Genomic DNA, 11,497 nt, shown 5'->3' with positions numbered 1-11,497 from the left:
TTTTTTGTCTTATTTTTCTCACAATGTAAACTTATGTTGCTAATAACATTGGTCACAAAAAAGGGTGAGTATATGTAGAGTGACTACAATAGTGCCTGGCATACACATATGTTTGCTGTGAATTTGCAGCTGCTGCTAATGATATCACACAACCCCCTCCTCTTGCCCTCTTCACTCCCCAGACAACTGCATCAGCTTCCCCAGTGCCTGCTGTGTCCCATCTCTCCCACCACCAGCCCTTTTCACCAGCTGTGTTCTCTGCCTGCAGCACTCTTCCTTCTTTTGTGTATCTAATTAACCCCTGTTTATCTCTCAGCCAGCAGCTCAATTAACTGAAACACTGCACTTTAAAGGAAAGGCAAGCTCTCTCCTTTTGCTGTCAAAGGGACTAGTTAAATCTTTGGAGCTAGAAGGGTGGGACTGAATTCTTATTAGCCCACACCTGGGTCATCTGTCCACTTGTGACTGGTGCCAGAGGACCAAATCAGCATACTTATCAAAAGCCCTATGGTGAAGAAGAAGAAAGCTGCTGTTCTTGGCAAACAAAGGCATCATTGTTCAAACATTGTCCCAGGACACACATACAATGCAATGTGTGTCTTAGGACAGTGGTCAGAAAAGCCAAATGAGTACTGCCAACTGATGGTCATGGGCATCAATTCAAACACCAGCAGGAATCCCCCAATTTGGGTTGCAATGAAGAAGAAAACTTTATTCAATGCAAACAGCTCAACTGTGATGTGGTACAGTGGTAAAACAGCTCTGGGGCCAGGTGGTCTCAATCCATTCCTCAGTTGTCTGTTTTGCTGTGCTCTAGCTGGACATCTTCTGCACTGTTTCAGCTAGGGATTCATAATCTTCCTTCTCTGATGGAAACAGAAAGTACATTCCCAGGGCCAGAGGACAGGAGTCCCTACTCCTGCTTCCCGATTGGTCTGTCCTCGTGAAAATAAGGGTTCCAAATCCTCAGTTTAATTGGCGCAAAAGCACTGTCCTGATTGGTCAGAATAGAGCCATTCTGAGCTGTGCAGCTCTGATTAGATGGGAAAAGACTCAATCTTATTAGTTGAAATAGAATTCCAGTGAACATTTATAAGTGCTGGCTCAGATAGCACAAACACTGTGCAGGCTGACAGTTTAGCACAGAGGCTTCTCCCTGAAGTACAGTTTGTGTGAAAGGTCTCTGTGCAAAAATGGCTGCCAAGCTCTGTTGTTGTTTTTTTTTAATCTGAGCCCAGTTAGCCACTAGAAGAAGGCTTAGCAGGGGTCTTACTTCTCAGGGTGCACAGAACGGACTGCAGTGAGTGACCAGTGAGGCAGCTTGTACTTTGGTCAAGGCTGGAAGGATGAGGACTGATGATCTGGGAGACATTTCAAAGGAAAGAAAAACAGACAGAAATATAGAGAGGAGGAGAATTCTGAGGCTTGTAACTTGGGTGAGAGAGTAGATGGTGGTATTTGGAAGGGTGAATGACAATATTCATGTATTACTGGCGACTTCATATGATTTAGATAATTATGCATGCATCTGAGATAATGACATCTAGCTCAGAGAGGGAAACTGCTTTGGAGGTAAAGCTGAAGCCCAAAGTCTCTCAACTTGTACCATTTAAGTGGGCTCATGCTGGTACTAATTCTACTAATTAGTAAAATGGTATAATCAACCTTACTCATTGCTTGGCCCCTCTGGCCAAATTTACAACTAACTCTATCACATTATGTCTTCTTGCTACCTTTTTTTTTTTAAATTATTCTATTGTTGTTCAATTACAGTTGTCTGTGCTTACCCCCCACCAATTCCCCCCATGCAAGCCAAATCCACCTCCCTCCCTTGCTTCCACCCTCCACCTTGGTTTTGTCCATGTGTTCTTTATAGTTGTTCCTGAAAACCCTTCTCCCCACTGACCCCTCCCACCTCCCCTCTGGTTACTGTGAGGTTATTCCTAATTTCAATGTCTCTGGTTATATTTTGCTTGCTTTTTTCTTTTGTAGATTAGGTTCCAGTTAAGGGTGGGATCATATGGTATTTGTCCCTTACCACTTGGCTTATTTCACTTAGCATAATGCTCTCCAGTTCCATCCACGCTGTTGAAAAGGGTAAGAGCTCCTTCTTTCCCTCTGCTGTGTAGTATTCGATTGTGTAAATGTATCATAGTTTTTTGATCCACTCATTTACTGATGGGCACTTAGGTTGCTTCCAGCACTTTGCTATTATAAATTGTGCTGCTATGAATATTGGGGTGCATAGGTTCTTTGGGAATGGTGTTTCAGGGTTCTTAGGATATAATCCCAGCAGTGGAACAGCCAGGTCAAAAGGCAGTTCCATTTTTAGTTTTCTGAGGAAATTCCATACTGTTTTCCACAGTGGCTGTACCACTCTGCATTCCAACTAACAGTGCACTAGTGTTCCCTTTTCTCCACATCCTCTCCAATACTTGTTTGTTGATTTGTTTATGATGGTCATTCTTACTAGTGTGAAGTGGTATCACTGTGGTTTGAATTTGCATCTCTCTGATGGCTAGTGATGCTGAGCATCTTTTCATGTGTCTCTGGGCCATCTGTATGTCCTCATGGAGAAATGTCTGTTCAAGACTTTTGCCCATTTTTTAACTGGGTTGTTTGCCTTCCTGGACAGAGTTGTGTGAGTTCTTTATATATTTTGGAGATCAAACCCTTGTCTGAGGTATCATTGACAAATATGTTTTCCCCAAAATATGGAATGCTTCACAGATTTGTGTGTCATCCTTGTGCAGGGGCCATGGTAATCTCTGTATCATTCCAATTTTAGTATATGGGCTGCTGAAGTGAGCATCCTCTTTTTCTTTCTGAGTATAGTGTGGGCCCATGTGCAAGTACCTCTGAATGTCTGTCCCTTGGCTCTTCACTCTTCCAATGACCATGATCCTTTGAATGAGAAGGTTGAGCCTCTTATTGAGCAATTTCATAATAGTCACTGCGTTATGGTAATGGCATGAGAATCCAGTAGACCCATGTGCAGGAAGATGTTCTCTTCTCTGCTTGTCAGTGTACCTAACAGGCTTCTCAGCATAGCATGCCCAGAAAGACTTCTTGGTTTTCCTTCCCAAACATCATACCCATCTCAGTAAATGGCATTGCCATCCACCAAATCTTCAAGCCCAAAGCCTAGACCTTGAATCCCATCTTTCCCTTTCCCCCATATTCAATTTAATTAATCCTGGCTCTACTTCCAAAATACATCTCAGTCTTTCCCCAGGCAACATATTCCCCATTACCCTCACTTCTCTAGTCCAGGAATTGGCAAACTTTTCCTGCAAAAGCCAGAGAGTAAACATTTTCAGTCCAGAGGGCCATGAAATCTCTGCTACAGTCACTCAAACTCACCTTTAGTATAAAAACAGCCATAGGCAATATGTAAGTTTGGGCATGTCTATGTCCCAGTAAAACTTTGTTTGAGAAAAGCAGTTGCTCCCAGGTTCAAGTTTGCCAACCCTTTTTTTTCAAGGCTAACCCCCAGTTGTGTCTGTCTGGACCACAGGAAACCCTCCAAACTGGTCTCCCTGCTTCCACTCTCCACATGGCAGCCGAAGGGATATTTTAAAAAGTAATCAGGCAGTTACAGTCATGTTCTCTGAGTTCCTGTGTCCCTGCCAGCACTACATGGATGACCTCCCAGAACCATGACCCAACTGCCACTGGTGAAGGAGCCTAGCCCAGTGTAGGTGACACCTGGGGCCTGGTGGGCAAGAGTTTACAGCAGGAACTAGTGACCCTCAGCAGATCTGATGACAAAGGAATTTCTGCCTTCCCCGAATCAGACGACCTTTCAAATAGGTAGAGACCATTCATTCAGCAGTTGGCTCAGTATATGAAGACCTGAGGTATAAATTCCCCCTAGGCTTCCTAGACAATGAACCCTTGGTGAAGTTTCTCACACCCCAGTGTAGACACCCAGGGTGACATCTGTCTAGATGTCCTGAAGAACAAGTGATCTGCCCTGCAGGATGTCAAGACCATCCTTCCCTCCATCCACAGCCTGCTAGGAAAACCCAACATCGACAACCGATTGAACATACATCCTGTAGAGCTCTGGAAAAACTCTGCTGCACTGAAGAAATACCTGCAAGAAACCTATGCAAAGCAGGTCTCCAGCCAGGGAACCTGACTCTGCTGTTCAGCCTCTCTCTTGGTGCCACCTTTTATTTCCTCCTTAGATGGTCTGTCCTTGCCTTGATTTCTGTATAGAGCTCTGTGTCTTCAACTGTGCTGTCTTCAACTTGTTCTGTTTCTGCTTAAATTAAGTCTCTGGTTGAGCCCCCACGATGAATATATTAAATAAATACATTTTGTTTTCTTTAAAATAAATAAATAAATAGTGATCAGATGGTGTCTCTCCTTGGCTTAAAATTGTCCAGTAGTTTCCCCATTGCCCTTACATGAAATTCCAAAGTCTTGCCCTGTTGTCTCTTTGCTTTCCATGACCTAGCTCTGACCTGGCCTCCTAGCCACTCCTGTCCACAGTGCTCCACAATGACAGTTTCTTTTCCGCTCAGCCCTCTTCACAGTTTGGCTGGAACATTCTTTCCCTAGTCTCCTGTGTCCAGGTCCTTTTCATCATTCAGCTTCTGACTCTAATACCTCCTCCCCAAAGAGAACCCCTGACATCTATCACTGCTGCCCCCCTTTCTAGTACCCCATTTGAAACTCTTATTTGTTGTTTGTTTAATGTGTGTCTTCCCAACCTGATAGGTAAGCTCCATGAGTGCAGGGACCTCATTTGTCTCTTCAGCACTAAATATTGTCTATGGCAGCATTATTTGAATAAGTCCTCAGATCTTCACTCAGTGAATGGAGAGAGGCTACTGATCAGTATGTCAGGTAATGCATGTTCCAACATCTGCTCACCTCAGCTTTCTCCAGCTTCTACTAAGCCCTTCTCATACTGGCCTGGAAAAGGCTTGCCCAGTAGTTTATCATACTCAGTGCATATGATAAAGTCCCAAAAATGCTGCTTGTCTGAATCATTGTGTTTGTCCAAGGACCCCTGTGCAAATTTATTGGTCATCCTAAGGCCCAGCCAAGAGAAAGGCTGCTCTTCCAACAGCTGGACCCCACGTGGGGCCTCTTTATCAACAGCTGTGATGTTGCAGAGGGGAAGTGGAATGCTTGGTCCAATCCAGGAATCCTGCCTTCTATTCCTGGTGCTCTCCCTGATGTGTGATATAAGTTTACTCAAGCTTAATTGCTTTGTTACTGGTGTTCTCTCATTGTCCCACCCTTTCTCACCATCTCACTTTTTCAGGGGGCACAAAGACTACTCCCAGCCACCAAATACCCATTTCTTGCTCCTTCCTTGGTCATAGAACCCTGATTTTCTTTAAGGTGGCAGTGAACCCAACAAAAATACTGCTTTTGTCAGTCTGTTTTGCAGTTAGGGTTGGCCATATGATGATGTTCTAGCTAATGAGATAGAAACAGAAGCACAATGAAACTTCTAGGAAGGGTGATGTAAGGATGCTGACTCAGCAAGTGCTTAGTCTGCTTAGTTGGCCATAAAAATACCACAGTCTGGCCACTTAAACAACATAAAGTTATTTTCTTATAGTTCTGGAAGCTGGAAGTTCAAGATAAGGATACCAACCAACTCGGTTCTATGAGATAACTCATTCAGGTTTGCAGATGGCTGCCTTCTCACTGTACCTTCACTGGACTTATGGAGAGAAAAAAAGAAAAATATCTATTACTCTTCTTCTGTTTATAAGGCCTCAAATACAGTCAGATTAAGACCTCATTCTTATGACATAATTTAACCTTAGTTATCTCCTAAAAGCCCTATCTTCAAATAAACTTATATTGGGGATTGAGGCTTCAAAATATAAATTTTGGGGGGACACAATTTATTCCACAGTAGCTAGGCATTTACGTCATTTGGTCCTTCCCCTCCTTCCTTTTTTCTCCCATCTTGAATGCAGAGATGATGGCTGGAGTTTCAGCAGCTATCTTGGAATTTGTGGTAACCTTGAGAATAAGTGCCAGATGCTGAGGATGGAAGTATAGAAAGATGCAAAGAACCTAGGATGACTTTATGGAACCACTATATCATCACTGGAATGCTTATGTTAAGGTTTGCTTTATTTTAGAGTGATGGTTCTCAACCATGGGTACACATTGGAATAATCTGGGGAGTTTTGAAAAATATTGGTGCTTGGGTATCATCCCCCAGAAGTGCTAATGTAATTTGTCTCTTGGTAGCCTAGGCTTCATAATTAAAAAAAAATCTCCTCTGGTTGTTTCTAATATGTTAACATTGAGAACACTGTTGTAAAGAATAAATTCTCATGTAAGAGAGTAAACTATGTTTTGAACTACAGTATTTTAGTTTTGTCATAGGAGACAAACACAACTCCTAACAATCAGAAATCTAATTTTGGGAGATTACTTCCATCTTCTAAGATTTATGGAGCAGGGATCATCAAAAGCCAACAGGAATCCTGGTCATATCCTACCATGTTCAAGAGTATGTACAGGTATATCTCAATTAAGCTGGACAGTGAAAAAGTTGTGGAATATTAACTATGATTTTTTTGTCCCTTTACCCACATAAATCGAATGGTGTGTATAACTAAAATAAATTTCAGGATTAAAATTCAAATTTAAACTAGTCATATATGGCATTTTTGTCAATAAGTATATTTCTGAAAGTGAAATCCTTTGGTAAGGATCATTAGAGGCCAATGAACTCTTCCTTTGTATGATCCCAGTGTCCTTCCCTGTCCCCAGCCCAAATGAGAAAAGATCAAGGACAGAAGCTACTGCCAGTTAGTGAGAGAGCTGGCTTAAATATGCAAGAGCCTGGGTTCGAATTCCAGCTCTATCACTTCGAAGCTGAGAGCTCTTGGGCAAGCTGTTTAACCTCCCAGTGTTTCAAATGTCCCTGTGTGCAAAGTGAGGATCATGATTCCACCCAGAACCCAGAACTATAGTGAGGACTACACAGTTATGAGAAAGCACTTAGCATCATGCCTGACGTGTAGTAACTGCTCAGGACACATCAGCGTCCCTCTTTGGTGTGGCCAGCAGCTCGTCCTGGCTGTGTCCTCCCTGTGAGGTAGTAGGCTCTTCCCCTCCATTTCTGGAAAACAGTACTGAAATAAGGTGACCCTTATGGATAGGATGCCAAATGAGCAACACATGTTTGGAAACAAAGGCAATTCATATCTGAGGAGATACCATCTACTGGGTATAGGGATCAATGGGCTCAGAAGGTTCATAACAGTGCTCCAGAAAGACTGGCTGAGCAGTTATCATTTCTCAAAGGCAAGTGCCCTCAAAGATAACAGCAATCGAGAGCAAGGGTCAAGATATCCTGAAAGTTTGAGGCAGCAACAAAGAGGCCAGGCTTCTTCATTGGCTGCTCACCTCCAAACACTGAACTCTAAAGGAGGCTGATGAGCCAGCTGTTGAGTACATGCACTGTCCTTGGTAAATGTGGGGGCTGCAAGAGCAGAGCCTGTGGGAAGCACTTGCTGATGGGAACAGACCCGTGGCAAGCATGACTTCTGTGATTGAAAATGCACTGTGTAGGAAGGCAAGAGCAAATAAATCATTCTCTTTGGGAATGTCCATCTGTTATGTGTGTGGCCGGGAGCATTATTGCAAATAAGGGTGTCCAGGCCAGCACTTCAGGAAGTCGGTGGAGCTTTATATCCTCCTGGAACCTGTGGCAGAGCTCCTTACATAAACATAGACCCTGTGGTGCTGGCACACCAGTTCTGCAGCTCACTGACTGGATTAGTGCAGTCCATTTTCTACAGAAAGCCAGGCAATGGTGAGAACTTAAGATACCAGATACTTTTGCCTGAGGTGAGGCTATATGGCTGGGACAGAGGACAGGAGTCCTCACAGACCTGTGGGAAACATGACCAGATGTATGCAGGTCTATGTGGGTGATCAGATTCTATTGGGTTATCAAACTGGGTCCCTGAAACCATTTTTGTCCTGGGATTCTGGATACTCATAGGGATTCCTGTTTCCTACTCTAGACTTCCAGAATCAGATTCTTTGGGAATGAGTACAGAAATCTTGCATTTGAATAGAGCTTTGGGGAGACTCTGTGCATACTAAAGCCATAGTTTCCAAACTTGAGCATGCATCAAAATCATCCTAAGATGCTTGCTAAACACAGAGTGCAGGACCCCACCTATTGGGTAGGTCTGAGGTGACGCCCACAGACTTGCATTTCTAACTGTTTCCCCCTGCTTCTGCTGCTGCTGCTGCTGCTGCTCCAAGGACTACACTTTGAGCAGCACTGCATTCAAGATTGAACCTCAGGGTTTGGCTGAGCAAAGTTCAACTTGTTAACAAAATGTATGGAGCCTCACCTGAGTGGAACACCTCCTAGTCTTCAGGCATTGCAGAGTCTAGGGGCCAAACCTTCATTCCTAGGCCTGCAAAGAAGCCCGAAGATGTCACTTGAGTTAACAATGACTCCATGAGGAGTTTGTTCTTAGCCTTCCCTGTGGAAAGGAAGGCCCTACACTATGACCCTCAACTGAGTGCAGTTTTGAAAATATCCCAGGATCTGACAAGAATGCTAAACCAACTAATTTAGACTGTAGGGTAGAGTGGGAGGAGAACTTGAGCATCATCAGGGTTTCTAAAGCTTCACTGGGTAGTACAATGTGCCACTAAGGCAGAAAACCACATATGAGTGTTATTAACACTGACAACTGTTAAAATCACCCAGGGAGTGGGGGAAAAAACACCACTGCTGGGCCCCACTCTTCCCTAGACTTCTTGATTCTGCTGGAGCCTGGGCATTGACATTAAAAAAGGAGCCTCCAGGTGATTCTCAGGGCACCTGGACACAAAGGTGTAGATCTGCTGCCCTAGCAGAAAAGGAATCTGGAGCAGTAGATCTGGGAATGATTAAGGGTGGGGGGGTGACCCAGGGATTGGACCAGATTCATTTCAGTCTCCACAATCAATGACAATGATAAAGCAATTCAAAATAACATAACAGCAGTTGTGTAAAATATGATCAAAACAAATTTCTTGCTCTTACACAAGAAACAATGGCAAACTCAGACTTTCTTCCTCACTGGCCAAGACAGGTATTTGCTGGGGTGGAGAAGGGAGGGTAAGAACTTCCTCTGCAGACTTCACACCTGCTTCCCCTGGGTGTCCCTGCCAGACTGGGTGACAAGCCCTGTGCAGTTAGATTTCTTCAGCTTTGCAGGGACGAAGGGGTGAGGGGTCCTGTAATTATTGCCTCACCTGAATTAATTTTTAATTAAAAAACAGATCATCTGGGTGCTATTTTATCTTCCTAAACCTGGGGGTAAGACCCTGGAAACTACATTTTATTTGTTTGTTTATTTATTTATTTAAAAGATTTGACTTATTTAGTTTTAGAGAGGGGAAGGGAGGAAGAAAGAGGAGGAGAGAAATATCAATTGGTTGCCTCTAGTATGTGACCAACCTGGGACCAAACCTACAAGCAAGGCATGTGCTGTGACCAGAAATAGAACCAGTGACCTTTTGCTTTGCAGGAAGATGCCCATACTAACTGAGCCATACAAAGTCAGGGTTGGAACCTGCATTTTAAGCAGATGTTCTGAATGATTCTAATGTATCTTATAATCAGGGAATGATTTGCATGAAGGTTCTAGCTACCCAAGCAAGGGGAGGTTTAACGAGGGTAAACAGAGAGCCAAAGGAATATTTCTTTGCAAGGTCTCTGCTGGGTACAGGATGTCTTGAAAAACCTTTTCCCAAAGATGAGAGTATGAACTTTTAACAAAATTTACATCTGGTTCCAATAAACGGAGCTGACTTTTATCTGTGAGTATGGTTGTCCTATTCAGCTGTCTTTGTTTTGATGTGTTTTTAAGCCTTTCTAATAGGATGAGCTAGATTGCTGGCAAAAAAAAAAAAAAAAAAGCAAATGGACTTCTCTCCTCTCTGGAAATTCTAAATCTTCTCACTGGAGATTAATCTGCCTATCTCAACAATGACTGATGTTTAATAGCCTGACTTTGATCAGTGGTTCTGGTCTTGCCATGTCTGCCCATGACAAATGTTGCATTACAATCTTCTCAGTCTTGGGTTACCAGGATTTCAAGTTGGGAAGGTGGGCGATAGAGTGGGGAGAGAAAGAGAGAACACCATTTAAGTTTACTCTAGCCTTGGCATTTACAAATTAACTCTGAAAAATCCGAAAGTCTGTGACCCACATCCAGTTGCCATTTTGATGAGTCACAGATTTTGACAGAGTGTCTGGGACTGTTGAGGGTGAGTGGGGCTTGGGGTTGGGGCATGGCAGAGATGACCAGCATCCTAGCTCTGTGGAACTCAGTACATGGTGGGAATTTTGTTCCCTGATGAAATGGCCATTTTGTTGGAAAAGTTATTTCAGAGAATTATAGAAATAACTGGTAACTTGTGACTGAGGACAAAGCCAGGAATCTGTGTCATTGTTTCCCATGCTCAGAATCCAGAATTCCTGGATGTCTCAGAATCAACCTTCCCAAATATTTGTGTTTTACTGCATGTTAGGTGGTGGGGGAAAAACAATAACAAAAGCTCAAGTATATTGAGTGCTTATTATGTGCCAGCCAAAGTGGTAAGAGCTTAGTAAACTTCCTTTTACCCACACAGTAACCCTAGAGGTGCATATGTTTGTGATCATCATTTTCTAGATGAGACACAGAGAGGTTATCCAGTTTTAACATGGAATCCCAGCTGGACAGTAGCGGATCTGGGATTTGAACTGATGAAGACTCTCTCCTTGACCAAATTGGGCCTGTCCAGCCCAGTCTTAGTGAAGAGCCTTACTGAGTCCATTTAGAAAGAATACTATATATATGATTACTCTTAATGTCTGAACAAGTTTCATCTTTGATGTTTAAGTCCTTAGCCTGCTTCTAGCAAGAGTCCTGTTAGGTGAGTTTAGCAAAAATCCCTCTGCCCTAGACATCTTCCCTTAGTACTTTTGCATCCACTGGCCCTCTCACCTGCTTATTGGATGTAAGTCCCACTTGTGTGTTCTGCTCTCCCCTATTGCAATAATGCCTATATAGGCTTTCTTACCATTTTAACATGTGTCAGATTAATTTTTCTTTAGGAGAATACAGGCAGTTGGACTCTAGTATCTATACCCTTGACCTTCACACTGTCCCACCAGACCAATGCTGTCTAATAAAAGTATAATGCAAGCCACATATATCATTAAAATTTTTCTGGTAGCCACATTAAAAATATGAAAGAGGTAAAATTAACTTTTAAAATATTTTTCCTATCAAATATATCTGGTATATCATTTCAACATGTTGTCAATACTAAAAAAAATTATTGATGAGTTATTTTACATTATCTTTTTTCTACTAAGTCTTCAAAAGAGTGTACATATATATTTTGCACTCCGAGTGCATCTCAATTAGGATGAGCACATTTCAAGTGTTCAGTCACCAGAGCTGGTGAATGGCTAGAGCACTGGGCACTGTGAATGGGAAGATTT

The 11,497-nt window shown here is 42.9% G+C and overlaps 1 non-coding gene and 1 pseudogene across 1 annotated transcript; one reads left to right on the top strand and one right to left on the bottom strand.

The window, feature by feature from the left end:
- Positions 1-1,536: 1,536 nt before the first annotated feature.
- LOC123814350 lies at positions 1,537-4,144 on the top strand (annotated as a pseudogene).
- Positions 2,709-2,812, bottom strand: LOC123814616. The gene has a single exon (XR_006784953.1). It is a non-coding gene; the product is annotated as a U6 spliceosomal RNA (small nuclear RNA).
- Positions 4,145-11,497: the final 7,353 nt, after the last annotated feature.

The sequence above is a fragment of the Phyllostomus hastatus genome, unplaced genomic scaffold (genome assembly GCF_019186645.2).
Source record: "Phyllostomus hastatus isolate PE091 unplaced genomic scaffold, TTU_PhHast_1.1 phas_contig_16, whole genome shotgun sequence".
NCBI classification, from domain to species: Eukaryota; Metazoa; Chordata; class Mammalia; order Chiroptera; family Phyllostomidae; genus Phyllostomus; species Phyllostomus hastatus.
This window is presented reverse-complemented; position numbering and strand designations above follow the sequence as displayed.